Below are 14,951 nucleotides of genomic sequence, written 5' to 3'. Positions count from 1 at the left end.
TTGTATTTCTCTATAGTGACAAGGAGAATACAGAGACGGAGGTAAGAAAAACAATACCCTTCTCAATAGCTAATCACAAGATTAAATACTTGGGAGTAAATCTAACTATAAACACAAAGGATCTATTCAAAGAAAATTACAAAACATTACTACAAGAAACAAAAAGAGATCTGGAGAAGTGAAAGAATAGTCCTTGGTCATGGATAGGAAAACTCAAAATTGTGAAAATGGCAATACCACCAAAGACAATTTACATGTTCAATGCAATTCTGAGGGACTGGAGAGCATTATGCTAAGTGAATTCAGTCTCATAAAGACAAATTCTGTATAAGACCATTATTGTAGAATGAGAATGAAGGGGCGGTGGTTTTTTTTATTTTATTTTATTTTGTTTTATTTTATTATTTTGTATGTGTACCGTCAAACCAGATATGACTGGTACAGGAGGAGCTTGTCCCTCTTTCTCCAGCAGAGCATTTGGTGGATTCTAACTGTATGCCTCTGAGATTGTAGTGCAGCTTCTTGCCACTAGGCCACGAGAGCTCCCTGGGGGCGTTGGTTCTTAATTATAAGGTCACACAATTTGATGTGTCGAAGGAATGGTGGGTAAAGAAAAGGGAACAGATACAGTGTGAAAAACAATGTATATGAGCTTTGTAAGTAAACCTGTTAAAAAAAACAAAACAAAACAAAACAAACAAACAAACAAAAACCAAATACCAATCCCATTCTTCAGTGAGATGGAAAAGGTTATCTCCAGTTTCTTTTGGAATGGAAAGAAGCCCCAAATAAGCAAAACACTCCTTAAAAATAGAAAAAAGATAGGAGGCTTCTCACTCCCTGATTTCAAATCCTACTACACTGCCGTGGTGGTTAAGACAGTATGGTACTGGCACAATTACAGAAACATAGATCAATGGAATACAATTGAGAATTCAGAAATCAGCCCAACTACCTATCTATGATCAACTGATTTTTGACAAGGAGATGAAATCAGTGAGGAAATTATACCCTTTTAAACAAATGGTGCAGGCAAAATTGGAAAAATATTTGCAGAAGACTCAAGCAAGATCCACACCTCACTCCATATACAAAAACCAATTCAAAGTGGATCATGGAGCTAGGACTAAAACCAAGGACTATAAACTTCATTAAAGAAAATCTTGTAAGTATGCTAGAAGTCCTAATCCACAACAAAAACAGTCTTCAAAGAATCCTGAAAAATCTACAACCAGGAGAAGATAAAATAGACCGATGGGACCTTCTAAGAATCAAATCCCTATGCACATCCAAAAACTCCAACAGGGTAAAAAGGAAAGCCACAAACTGGGAAAAAGTATTTGTTAATGACATGTCAGATAAAGGACTTATATCTAGAATTTATAAAATACTTGAGCACCACAACAATATAAAGTTAAACAACCCAATTGAAAAATGGCCACAGAATATGAACAGACACTTTATCAAAGAGGACATTCAGATGGCCAACGAGCACATGAAGAAATGCTCAAAATCCCTAGCTCTAAGAGAGATGCAAATTAGAAAAAAAAACAACTATGAGATATCATCTCACTAAGACTAGCAAAATTTAACAGAACAGCAAGCAACAAATGCTGACGAGGTTGTGGAGGAACTGGAACCCATATTCACTGTTCGTGGGAGTGTAAAATGGTGTAACCACAGTGAAAAGCGGTGTGGCTCTTTCTCAAAAAGTTGCGAATAGAGATACCATTTGACCCAGCAATTCCACTACTCGGCAAAGAGACCATAACTGACATCCAAGCAGATATATGCACACCCATGTTTATTGCGGCTTTGTTCACAATAGCAAGGAGTTGGAAACAACCTAAGTGCCCATCAACAAACGAATGGATAGAGAAGCTGTGGTATATTCACACAAAGGAATACTACACTGTATTGGAAAAACAAGGAACTCATGCAATATTATTCAAAATGGGTGACCCTGGAGGACATTATGCTGAGTAAAATATCTCAACCACAAAAAGAGAAATACTGCATAGGGCCACTGTTGTAGAATGGGACTGACATGAGGGTTGGGGTAAGGCTGAGAAAAACTGGATAAATTATGTGTACTGCACTGAAACAGATCAGAGAGAGAACAGTTTAAAAGCGATATATGATAGTGTATTATGGTTATCACAAGAGTCCAGGATAAAGATTGCATAGTGGAGTGTACTCGGGGCTGGGGATTGGGGGTGGGTGGGGACTGTATACCAATGAAGGAAATATTTTTGTTTTAGTTTTCAAAGAGAAGAGCAAACTGGGGTGGGGGGCAGGGAGAAAAGTGCAACAATGAATGAATGGAAATCCAAAATCTTTGTAAATGTTAATTAAAATTGATAAAATAAAATTTAGGGAAAATGTCCTATTCATCAATTTTATCCTCTCTAAATTGAGTATTTATGGCTGTATTTGGCAGTCTCTTTAGGTTAGGCCTTCTAAACTTGATCCTTGTTTGTCTCTTATGAACTTTGTGGTTTTGGGCTTTATTCCCGGGTCTCTGATCCACTTTGAGTTCATTTTTTGTGTATGGTATGAGATTGTTAATTCTGTTTCAGCTTTCTGTAGGTAGTAGTCCAGTTTTGCCTGCAGTAATTTTTGGAGAGATGGTCATTTCCCCGTTTGATAGGTTTTATTCCTTGCCAAATATTTGTTGACAATAGATAGATAGATCTATTTTTGGATTTTAAATTCTGTATTATTGGTCTATGTGCCTGTCATTGTACCAGTACCATGTTGTTTTGGTTATTACCACTGTGTAGTAGGTTTTGAGATCAGGGAGTGTTATGCCACCCACTTCATTTTTGATTTTCAGAAATGCTTTGCTTATTTAGGGTCTCTTTCCTCCCTAAATAAACTTGACAATGTCTCTTTTGATCTCCTTGAAAAATATATTTTATATCTATATTGGAATTACATTGAACAATCTACATTGCAAACAATGTAGATTGCTTTTGGTAAGATTGTCATTTTCACAATATTGAGTATTCCTATAAAGAGAGAATATGCAAACCTCCAAGGGAAAGAAAGAAAAGCTAAAAAAAAAAAAAAAAAGAGGAAGTAGAAGTTATGGTGGGTGGAGGAGAAAAACAAGAGCAAAACTAAAAACAAACAAGCAAACAAAAATCCAAAAAGTAGTAAGGAAAGTAATGAAAGAGGAAAAAGGGAGACTCTGGAGTGGGTGAACAAAGTACCTAATTTTTCTGGGCTGCAAAAGTGTGTCTTTCAGTGGAGCAAAAGTTTGGAATTGGGGTATGCAGTTAGGTGAGAGTTTCTGCTTATTTGAAAGGCAGTTCAAACTCCATGATGAAATCCAGGTCGTGCGTAACACCCAGTCTGTAAAACATTTTCTACTAGCCCCAGAGGAGCCTCAGATAGTTCCCCTGACCTTACATTCTTCCAGTCTAGTGGGTGGGTGCCAGTGGAGTACTTAGTCAAAGGTGAATATTAACAAGAGATAGTCACTGCTGATGATACTCTCACCAGAGGATGTGCTTGCTGTTCAATGTATGGCCAGGTAAGGGTGCCTGGTGAAAGGCAAGGACCCCAGTCAGAGGAGTTTCACCTGCTAACCTAGGGGATGCTGAGGCCAGGCATAGCACATTCTGCTAGTTCTGGAAGAATTATTTGTGTATACGCTCCTGGTAAAAGGCACAGGCCAGGCCTCACGTAGACCTAAGATGAATCAGGGAATTTCATCAGCCACTTAGTCTTTTTGTCTTTTTCTTTTCTTTGTTTTGTGAAATGTGCTTGAATTACCAGCTGTCTGTTGAGCCATATTACCCAGAAGTGCCGTTCCTTAAATGTTGATCAAAGAATTACACAAGATGTCTAAATTATTTTTTCTTTTTAGAAATACGATATACATTTTTCATTCAGAGATGACTCCCAAAATCACTGAACATGAAAGCAGAGAAAATGTGAGCTTATGAGAGTTTCATTTTACTTTGATTACATCTCTTAAAGGTAAGTTTAAAGTAAGGAAATAAACAGCAGACTGTAGTGGGTGAATTGAGCACACTTCTGCTTGTGTGTGTCTGTAAATCTGTTGTTATGTGTACCATGGACAATGGATGCAGAGCAAGTAACCAATATCAACACATATTAAACAATAAATTTATAATGTCATGCAATTTGATACAGAGAATTGCATTTTATATCCAAGACAGCTCAATAAGCTATCTGGTTCATTTCTGCCTCTTGTTGAATGAGGGTTTTGTTTTTTGTTTTTTGGTTTTTTTTATCTTGCCTCAATTGTTCATGGCCCATTTCATTTCTCAGTTGTTGGGTTTTTAACATCCTCTTCCCTTGCCACTTGGATCTCAATGAGACTCTTGAAGTGGCTTAGGACCCATTACTGTTTGAAATCACAGTAACTCTTCTTGTTACCATGAGATTCTGTAGTTTAGAATATGGTTGCTAAGAATACAAAGGTAAGATGTTTATAGAGACATGAGACACTACTTTCTTCTGCTTTAATTGCTTTTGGGTCTACATTCAGGTTCTCCATGACCATAATTAACTGTTTTGGACATTCCATTCTTTGTAATATTATTGATAATTTATTATAATTCAAATCCACACAATGAAATACTTTTGCATAATCAGTGTCACTGCAGATCTTACAAAATAAGAGGAATTTGAAGAAGAATGTGCAAGACTTCCACGGACAATAAATTGTACCTTCATATACCATCTATCATTGGCATCACTTTACATACTTTGAATTGCATTTTCTTTCAATATATTTTTTAACTTGGGTGCCAGACTCAAAGACAATCATCAACAACAACTTCCCCCCGCCCCTTTTTTTCTTGTTCTGTGTTTTATTTGCTCTTGCCAGTCAGCATTCTGGGAGCTACCTTATGGAGAAACTTATAATGGCAAAAGGTTGAAGGTTCCCTTTGGTCAACAGTCCATCTGTTACTAAGTACATGACTCCAAATAGCTTGTAAGAAAAGGAATTTTACCAAAACCACAAGAATTAGGATTAAAAAGTAATCTTTTTTTTAAAAAATTAATCTTTTTACAATTAAGTCTCTTGTGTGTTGCTGAGTCAGAACCAACCTACGCTTGTCCTTCCAGCAAGTTTTCAGAGGCAGTAAAAATCTCAGGAAGAGATTATCTATGTTTTCTCCAAGTATCTTTGCTTTGACAGTGCAATTCCATGCCATTTAGCCACCAGAGCTCCCAAGTTGAATCTTGGATAGCAGCTATCCTTGGATATCTTAATGCAATATATTTTTTACAGCATATTTTTCCCATTTAATTTTCCCCCCATTCATTCAGTGTTGCACATTTTCCTCCCTGCCCATCCCCCCCAGTTCATTTTTCTCTTTGAAAAGAAAAAGAAATTCTTTCATTGTTATACAATTCCTCTCGCCACCCCTCAGTCCACAGTCAAATTTACTATGCATTTCTATTTCTGAAATCTTACCATGAAAATAATATCTATTCATATATTCCTTTTAAACAGTTCTCTCCCTCATCTGTTTCAATGCAGTATACGTTATTTAGCCCCTGTTTTCTTAGGCTCGCACCAATCCTGATGGCAGTCCCATCAACAACAGTGGCACAATGCAGTATTTGTCCTTTTGTGAATGAGATATTTCACTCAGCATAATGTCCTCCAGAGTCACCCGTTTTGTATAATAGTTCATGAGTTCCTAGTTTTTCAATGCATCATAGTACTGCAATGTGTTAATATACAACAGCTTCTCTATCCATTCGTTTGTTGATGGGTACTTGGGTTATTTCCAGTTTTTTGCTATTCTGAACAAAGCCGCAATAAACATGGGTGTATATATATCTGCTGGAGTGGCAGTTCTGGTTTCTTTAGGGTATGTTTCTAGTAGTGGAATTGCTGGGTCAAATGGTATTTCTATTTGCAACTTTTTGAGAAAGCACCATACTGCCTTCCACGGTGGTTGCCCCATTTTACACTCCCACCAACAAGGAATAAGTGTCTTAGTTTCTCCACAACCTTGCCAGCATTTGTTGTTTGTCGCTCTGTTGAATTTTGCTATTCTTAGTGGGGTGAGATGATGTATCATAGATGTTTTTATTTGCATCTCTCTTAGAGCCAGAGATTTTGAACATTTGTTCATGTGTTTGTTTCCTATCTAAATGTCTTCTTTGGTCAAGTGTCTATTCATACCCTGTGCCCATTTTACAACTAGGTTGTTAAGTTTTATTTTGTTATGGTGCTTGAGTGAATTATAAATTCTAGATATAAGACTCTCATCAGACAAGTCATTGTCAAATACTTTTTTCCAGTCTATGGCTTACCTTTTTATCTCATTGTGAAAATTTTTGGATGTGCATAGGGATTTGACTCTTAGAAGGTCCCATTCATCTATTTTATCCTCTTCTGGCAGTAGGTTTTTCAGGATGCTTGGAAGACTGTTCAAGTTGTAGGTTAGGACTCATAGAGTTCTTCCAAGCTTTACTCTAATGAAGTTTATGGTCCTTGGTTTTGATCCTAGGTCCTTGATCTGCTTTGAGTTCGATTTTGTGTATAAAGTGAGGTGTGGATCTTGCTTGAATTTTCTGCAGATATTTTTCCAATTTTGCTGACACCGTTTATTTAAAAAGCTGTCATTCCCCACTTAACTGATTTCATCTCCTTGTCAAAAATCAGTTGACCATAGGTAGATGGGCTGATTTCTGGGTCCTCAATTCTATTCCATTGGTCTATGTGTCCATCGTCATACCAATATCACACTGACTTGACCACTAGATAGTGTAGTGGGATTTGAAATCAAGGTGTGAGATGTCCCTACCTTATTTCTCCTTTTAAGGAGTTCTTTGCTTATTTGGGGCCTCTTTCCCTTCCAAATGAAATTGTAGGTTGCCTTTTCCATCTCTTTGAAGAGTGGAATTGATATTTGTACTGGGATTGCACCGAACGTGTAAATTGCCTTTGGTAGGACTGTCATTTTCACAATATGGAGTCTTCTTATCCATGGGGAAGGGATATTCTTCCACTTCTCCAGTTCTCTTTTTGTTTGTTGTAGCAATGTTTTCCATCGGAACATCAAACAAATTTGATGTGCAGGCTGGATTTAGAAGAGGCCGTGGTACTAGGGATATTATAGCTAATGTCAGATGGATCTTGGCAGAAAGCAAAGAATACCAGAAGAATGTCTATCTGTGCTTCATTGACTTTGCAAAGGCTTTTGACTGTGTGGATCACAACAAGCTGTGGCTGTCTCTAAGAAGAATGGGAATCCCAGAACATTTGATTGTGCTAATGTGAAACCTATACTTGGACCAGGAGGCAGTCGTCAGAACAGAGCAAGGAGACACTACATGGTTCAAAATCAAGAAGGGGGTCCGTCAGGGATGTATTCTGTCTCCATACCTTTTCAATCTGTACGCAGAACAGATCGTCCGAGATGCTGGGCTATACGAAGAAGAATGTGGCATCAGGATTGGTGGAAGAATCATCAACAACCTGCGTTATGCAGATGACACAACCCTGCTTGCTGAAACTGAGGAGGACTTGAGGCGCTTGCTGCAGAAGATCAAGGACTTCAGCCTCCTATATGGACTGAAGCTAAGTGTCAAGAAAACAAAGATTCTAACCACTGGGCCAATTGGCAGCATCAGCATGGATGGTGAGGAGATTGACATAGTTAACAGTTTTAATTTACTTGGCTCCACAGTCAACACTCTTGGTAACAGCAGCCAGGAAATCAGGAGACGAATTGCATTGGGAAAGTCGGCTGTGAGGGACCTCTCAAGAGTACTGAAGAGCAACGATGTCCGGCTGGAGACTAAGGTGCACCTGATCCGGGCTGTAGTCTTCGCAATTGTGTGCTATGCATCAGAGAGTTGGACAGTGAATAGGGCTGACAGAAAGAGGATTGATGCCTTTGAGCTGTGGTGCTGGAGAAGAGTGTTGAATATACCATGGACTGCTAAGAGAACAAACAGGTTTGTCCTGGAGAGGGTGAAGCCAGAGTGTTCCCTGGAGTCAAGATTCTGAAGCTTCGTCTGACATATTTTGGGCATGTTGCAAGGAGGGACTGGTCCTTGGAGAGGGACATCATGTTTGGCAGAGTGGAGGGGAAGCGAAGGAGAGGAAGACCTTTGGTGAGATGGATCAATTCTGTGACTGTGAATAAGTGCGTTTGAGATGGCTAGGTTGGCACAGGATAGAACAGCATTTAGAGCTATTGTACATACGGTCGCTATGAGTCGCAAGCGACTCGATGGCACATAACAACAACAAGAAGCAATGTTTTGTAATTTTCTATGAATAGATCCTTGGTGCTTCTGGTTAGATTTACTCCCAAGTATTTAATCTTGTGATTAGTGATTGTGAAGGATATTGGATTTGTTCTTTTTTTTTTAGCTCCAGTTCTGTTTTCTCTTTGTCACTGTAGAGAAATCCAGTCACTTTGCTGAATTGGTCAACTATGTCCAGTAGTTTTCTTGCTGAGTCTTTAGGGTTTTCTAAGTATACTATCATAATATCATCTGCCTAGAAAGATAATTTCACCTCCTCTTTGCCAACGTGGATACCTCTTATTTCCTTGTCTTATCTTAATGCTATCAATAAGTCTTTCAATATCATATTGAATAGGAGAGGTGATAGTGCCTAGTTCCTGTTCTCAAAAGAAATGCTTTAATCTCTCTCCATTGAGAAAAATGTTGGTTCTCGGGTTTTCATAGATACTTTTTACTATGTTGAAGAAATTCCCTGTAATCCTATTTTTGTTGAGTGTCTTAATCAGGAAGGGGTGTTGGATTTTGTCAAAGGCTTTTTCTACGTCAATTGATAGGATCATGTGGTTCTTGTTCTTTGTTTTGTTAATGTGATGAATTACTTTGTTTTTCTTCTGTTGAACCATCTTTGTATATCTGTTATGAATCCCACTTGGTCATGGTGAATTACTTTTCTGGTGTATCATTGGATTCTATTGGCCGGTATTTTATTCAGTATTTTTGCATCTATGTTCTTGAGAGATATTGGTCTATAGTTTTCAATTTTGGTGGTGTCTTTATCTGCTTTTGGTATCCAGGATATGTTTGCTTCATAGAATGAGTCTAGGAGAATTCCATCTTTCTCTATTTTCTGAAATAATGTATATAGAATTGGTGACAGTTCTTCTTTGAATGTTTGATATAATTCACATGTAAAAGTCTGGTTCAGGGCTCATTTTGGTTGGAAGTTGTTGTATTACCATTTCAATTTCTTCCTTTGTAATGGGTCTGTTCAGGTGTTCAATTTTGGCCTGTGTCAGTTTAGGTAGGTTGTGCACGTCTAAGTATTTGTCTTTTTCTCTAGGTTTTCATATTTGTTTAGTATAGTTTTTCATAAAATTCTATGATTAGCCTTTTTATTTTACTTGGTTCTGTTGTGGCGTTGCTAATTTCATCTTTTATTGAGATTATTTTTGTCTTTTCCTTTGTTAGTTTTGCTAGTGGTTAGTCCATTTTATTGACCTTTTTAAAGAACCAAGTCCTAGTTTTGTTGATGGTTTCAAGTATTTTTCTGTTTTCTATTTCATTTATTTCTGCCCTAATTTTTATAATTTCATTTTTTAGAGGGTGTTGGGTTTTCTTGCTGTTCTTTTTCAATTTGCTGGAGATGTTGTGTTAGAGAGTCAATGGTCAATTTTTCCTGACTTTCGATGTGTTTGCTTATTGCCAGAAATTGACCTCTGGTTACTGCTTTGGTTGTTTCCTAGAGGTTTTGGTAAGTGGTGTTTTCATTGTCATTTGTTTAAGATGCTTTTTAATTTCATTTCTTATTTCTTCTAATATCCACTATGTTCAAGCAAGGTGGTGTTCAGCTTTCAAATGTATGGGGTTTTCTCCTTTATCCTCTTGTTATTAATTTCTAATTTTGTAGCATTGTGGTCTGAGAAGATGCTTCATATTTTTTCTATGTTTTTCTGATGATGTGCACTGGTTCTGTGTTCCATCTCTTCACCTCTGTTCATGTGTCCCTCCATCATGTTGACAGCATCTGCAACATTGGACCTCATGTTTTGGATCGTGATTTCTTGTTTTTCCAGAGCTTCTAGTGCCTTTTTTCTTTTCTTTTCTTTTCTTTTTTCTAAATTAATTATTAATTTCAATGAAAATTTACAGAGACTTTGGATTTCCATTCATTCATTGTTGCACTCTTCTCCCTTCCTCCCCACTCCCACCCCAGTACACTCTTGTCTTTGAAAAGTAAAAAAAAAAAATTTCATTGTTTTACAATCCCTCATCCCAGGTCCACTCCGCTATGCAGCCTTCGTTCTGGACTCCTGTCATGACAAAAATACCTAATCACATATCCCTTTTAAACAGTTTTCTCCCTCATCTGTTTCAGTGCATCAGACATTATTTATCTCATTTTTCAGTCTCCGCCCAACCCCGATGTCAGTCGTGTTTTACAACATTGATACCATGCAGTATTTGTCCTTTTGTGACTGAGATATTTCACTCAAATGCTGGCGAGGTTGTGGAGAAACTGGAACCCTTATTCACTGTTGGTGGAAATATAAAATGGTGCTACCACTGTGGAAAGTGGTGTTGCACTTTCTCAAATAGTTGCAAATAGAGATACCATTTGACTCAGCAATTCCACTACTGGGAATATACTCCCAAAAGACCATAACTGACATCCAAGCAGATATACACACCCACGTTTATCACATTTAGGTTGTTTCCAATTCCTTGCTATTGTGAACAAAGCTACAATAAACATGGGTGTGCAATAAACATGGGCCAGCATTTGTTGCTTGCTGTTCTGTGAAATTTTGCTATTCTTACTTGGGTGTGATGATATCTCATAGTGGTTTTGATTTGCATCTCTCTTAGTGCTAGGGATTTTGAACATTTCTTCACGTGCTTGTTTGCCATCTGAATGTTCTCTTTGGTGAAGTGTCTGTTCATAGCCTGTGCCCATTTTTCGATTGGGTTGTTTAACTTCTTCTTGTTGTGGTCCTCAAGTATTTTATAAATTCTAAATATAAGTCTCTTGTCTGACACGACATTAGCAACTTTTTAAATTTAATTTAATTTTTTTTTTTTTACCAATCCTTTTTACCCTCTTGGAGAAGCTTTTGGTTGTGTTAGGGATTTTATTCATAGCAGGTTCCATTCATTTATTTTACACTCTCCTGGTTGTAGATTTTTCAGGATGCTTGGAAAACTGTTTATGTTGTGGATTAAGACTTCCAGAATTCTTCCAAGCTTTTCTTTAATGAAATTAAAAGTTCTTGGTTTTAGTCCTAGGTCCATGATCCACTTGGAGTTGGTTTTTGTGTATGGAGTGAGATGTGGATCTTGCTTGAGTTTTCTGCAGATAGCTTTTCAATTATTCCAGCATCATTTGTTAATTTCCCCACATAACTGATTTCATCTCCTTGTAAAAAATCAGGTGACCATAGGTAGATGGGCTAATTTCTGCGTTCTCACTTCTATTTCATTGATCTATGTGTCTGTCATTGTACCAGTACCACATGGTCTTGACCACTGTAGTAGGATTTGAAATCAGGGAGTGAGATACCTTCTACCTTTTTGCTCTTTTTAAGGTGTTCTTTGCTTATTTGGAGCCTCTTTCCACTCTAAATAAAATTGGAGATTGCCTTTGGTATTATTGTAATTTTCACAACATTTGGTCTTCCTATCCATTAGCAAGGAATATTCTTCCACTTCTCCAGCTCTGTTTTTGTTTCTTGTAGTAATGTTTTGTAATTTTCTTTGAATATTCTTTGTGCTTTTGGTTAGGTTTACTCCTAAGTATTTAATCTTGCCTTTAGCTATTGTGAGGGATATAATTTTCCTCTGCTCCAGTTCTGCATTCTCTTTGTCACTGTACAGAAATTCAGTTGAATTTTGTATGTTGATCTTGTATCCTGCCACTTTGCTGAATTGGTCAACTATGTCCAGTAATTTTCCTGCTGAGTATTTAGGGTTTTCAAGTATACTAAAGAAATAGCAAAAAATAAGGCCCCAGGAATATATAGTATACCAAATGACATATTTCAGCTAACAGATGCTGCCCTGGACGTATTCACCAAGTTGTGTCAAGAAATTTGGAGAACAACCACTTGGCCAACTGACTGGAAGCGATCTATATTTGTGCCCATTCCAAAGAAAGGTGACCCAACAGAATGTGGAAAATATAGAACAATATCATTGATTTCACATGCAAGCAAGATTCTACTGAATATTATCCAAAAACAGCTGGAACAGCACATTAGCATAGAACTGCCAGAAGTCCAGGATGGTTTAGAAGGGATCGTGGTACTAGGGGTATTGTAGCTAATGTTAGATGGATCTTGGCTGAAAACAGGGAGTACCAGAGGAATGTCTATCTGTGCTTCATTGATTATGCAAAGGCTTTTGACTGTGTGTACCATACAAAACTGTGGCTGACTCTGAGAAGAATGGGAATCCCAGAACACTTGATCATGCTAATGTGAAACTTATACTTGAACTAAGAGACAGTCATCAGAACAGAGCAAGGGACCACTGCTTGGTTCAAAATTGGGAAGTGCGTCCGCCAGGGATGTGTCCTGTCTTCATACCTTTTCACCTTGTATGCAGAGCAGATCTTCAGAGAGGCTGGGCTCTATGAGGAGAAATGCGGCATCAGGATTGGTGGAAGATCTATCAACAATCTGCGTTATGCAGATGACACAACCCTGCTTGCTGAAACTGAGGAGGACCTGAAGTGCTTGCTGCTGAGGGTCAGGGACTGCAGCCTTCAGTATGGATTGAGGTTCAATGTCAAGAAGGCAAAGATTCTCACCACTGGACCAATTGGCAGCATCAGGATGGATGGTGAAGAGATTGAGATTGTTCACAGCTTTAATCTGCTTGGCTCCATGGTCAACTCTCTTGGCACCAGCAGCCAGGAAATTAAAAGACGTATTGCGATGGGAAAGTCTGCTGTTAGGAACCTCTCTAAAGTACTGAAGAACAACAGTGTGTCTGTGGAGACTAAGGTGCGTCTGATACAGGCCATGGTCTTTTCAATCACTTGTTATGCATCAGAGAGCTGGACAATGACCAGGGAGGATAGATGGAGAATTGATGCTTTTGAGTTTTGGTGTTAGAGAAGAGTGTTGAGGGTACCATGGACTGTTAGGGAAAAAAACAGATTCATCCTGGAGAAGGTTAAACTAGGCTGCTCCTTGGAGGCAAGGATTCTGAGGCTTTCTCTGACATACTTTGGTTGTAATACTTTTTGGTTGTAATACTTTTGGTTGACATACTTTTGGTTGTAAGGAGAGATTGGTCCTTGGAGAAGGACATTATACTTGGGAGGGTGGAGGGCAGGCGCAGGAGGGGAAGCCCTTTGGGAGGTGGATTGATTTAGTGACTGAGGCAATCTGGATGAGTGTGTCGAAGACCATGAGATTGGCACAGGACAGAGCAGAGTTTAGAGATGTTGTACATAGGGTCGCTATGAGTCACAAGCAACTTTACGGTACTTAACAAAAACAACAACACGTATACTATCATATCTGCTGCATAGAAAGATAATTTTACCTCCTCTTTGCCAATTTGGATACCTCTTATTTCCTTGTCTTATCTTACTGCTATCCCTAAGACTTTCAATATCATATTGAATAGGAGCGGTGATAGCTGGAATCCTTTCCTTGTTCCTGTTCTCAATGGAAATGCCTTTAACCTCTCTCCTTAGAGAACAATTTTGACTCTTGGGTTTGCATATATACTTTTTACTGTGTTGAAGAAATTCCCCTCTAATCTTATTTTGTTGAGTGTCTTAATCAGGAAATGGTGTTGGATTTTGTTAAAGGCCTTTTCTGAATCAATTGATAGGATCATGTGGTTCTTGTTCTTTATTAATGTGATGAATTACTTTAATTGTTTTTCTTATGTTGAGGCATCCTTGCATATCTGTTATGAATCCCGTTTGGTCATGGTGAATTATTTTTTTTCATGTATCATTGGATTCTATTGGCCTTTATTTTATTCAGGATTTTACCATCTATGTTCATGAGAGATATTGGCCTATAGTTTTCTATTTTGGTGGTGTCTTTACCTGGCTTTGGTATCAAGGTTATGTTTGCTTCATAAAATGTATCTGAGAGAATTTCATCTTTTTCTATTTTCTGAAAGAGTTTATGTAGAATTGGTAACAGTTCTTCTCTGAATGTTTGATAAAATTCACTTGTAAAGCCACCTAGTCCAGGACTTTTCTTGGTTTGAAGTTGTTTTATGGTCTTAAATTTTTCTTCTTTTTTAGCTGTTACATTTTGGTTTTATTTTATCTTTTTAATTGATTTTAATGAAAGTTTACAGAGACTTAGGATGTCCAATCATTCACTGTTGCACTTTTCACATTTCACTGTTGCCTACCGTCTCCCACCAATTTACTCTTCTCCTTGAATAGAAAAATAAAAACTCTTCCATTGTTATTCCTTCCCCCCAAGTCCACTCCACTATGTAGCATTCACTCTGGACTTCTATGACAAGTATACCCATTTATATATCCCTTTTAAACAGTTCTCTCCCTCATATCTTTCAACTCAACATACATCTTTCTTTCCCTCCTTTTCTGTCTTCCCCCAACCCTGATGCCAGTTTTGTTTTATAACAGTGGCCCTATGCAACGTTTGTCTTTTTGTGACTGAGATATTTCACTTAGCGTAATGTCCTCCATGGTCATCCATTTTTCATAGTATTTCATGAGGTCCTTATTTTTCAATGCTGTATGGTATTCTATTGTGTGAATATACCAGAGCTTCTCTATCTATTCGTTTGCTGATGGGCACTTGGGTTGTTTCCAGCTCTTTGCTATTAAGAACGAATCCACAATAGACATGGGTGTGCATATACCTGCTTGGATGTCAGTTACGGATTTTTTAGGGTAAATTCCCAGTAGAATTGCTGGGTCAAATGGTATTTTTATTTGCAACTTTTTGAGAAAGTGCCATACAGCCTTCCATAAT

Source organism: Elephantulus edwardii, unplaced genomic scaffold, assembly GCF_000299155.1.
Source record: "Elephantulus edwardii isolate Elephantulus edwardi_28Jun2011 unplaced genomic scaffold, EleEdw1.0 scaffold00467, whole genome shotgun sequence".
NCBI classification, from domain to species: domain Eukaryota; kingdom Metazoa; phylum Chordata; class Mammalia; order Macroscelidea; family Macroscelididae; genus Elephantulus; species Elephantulus edwardii.
The sequence above is the reverse complement of the archived record's forward strand: the minus strand, read 5'-3'. Positions refer to the sequence as shown.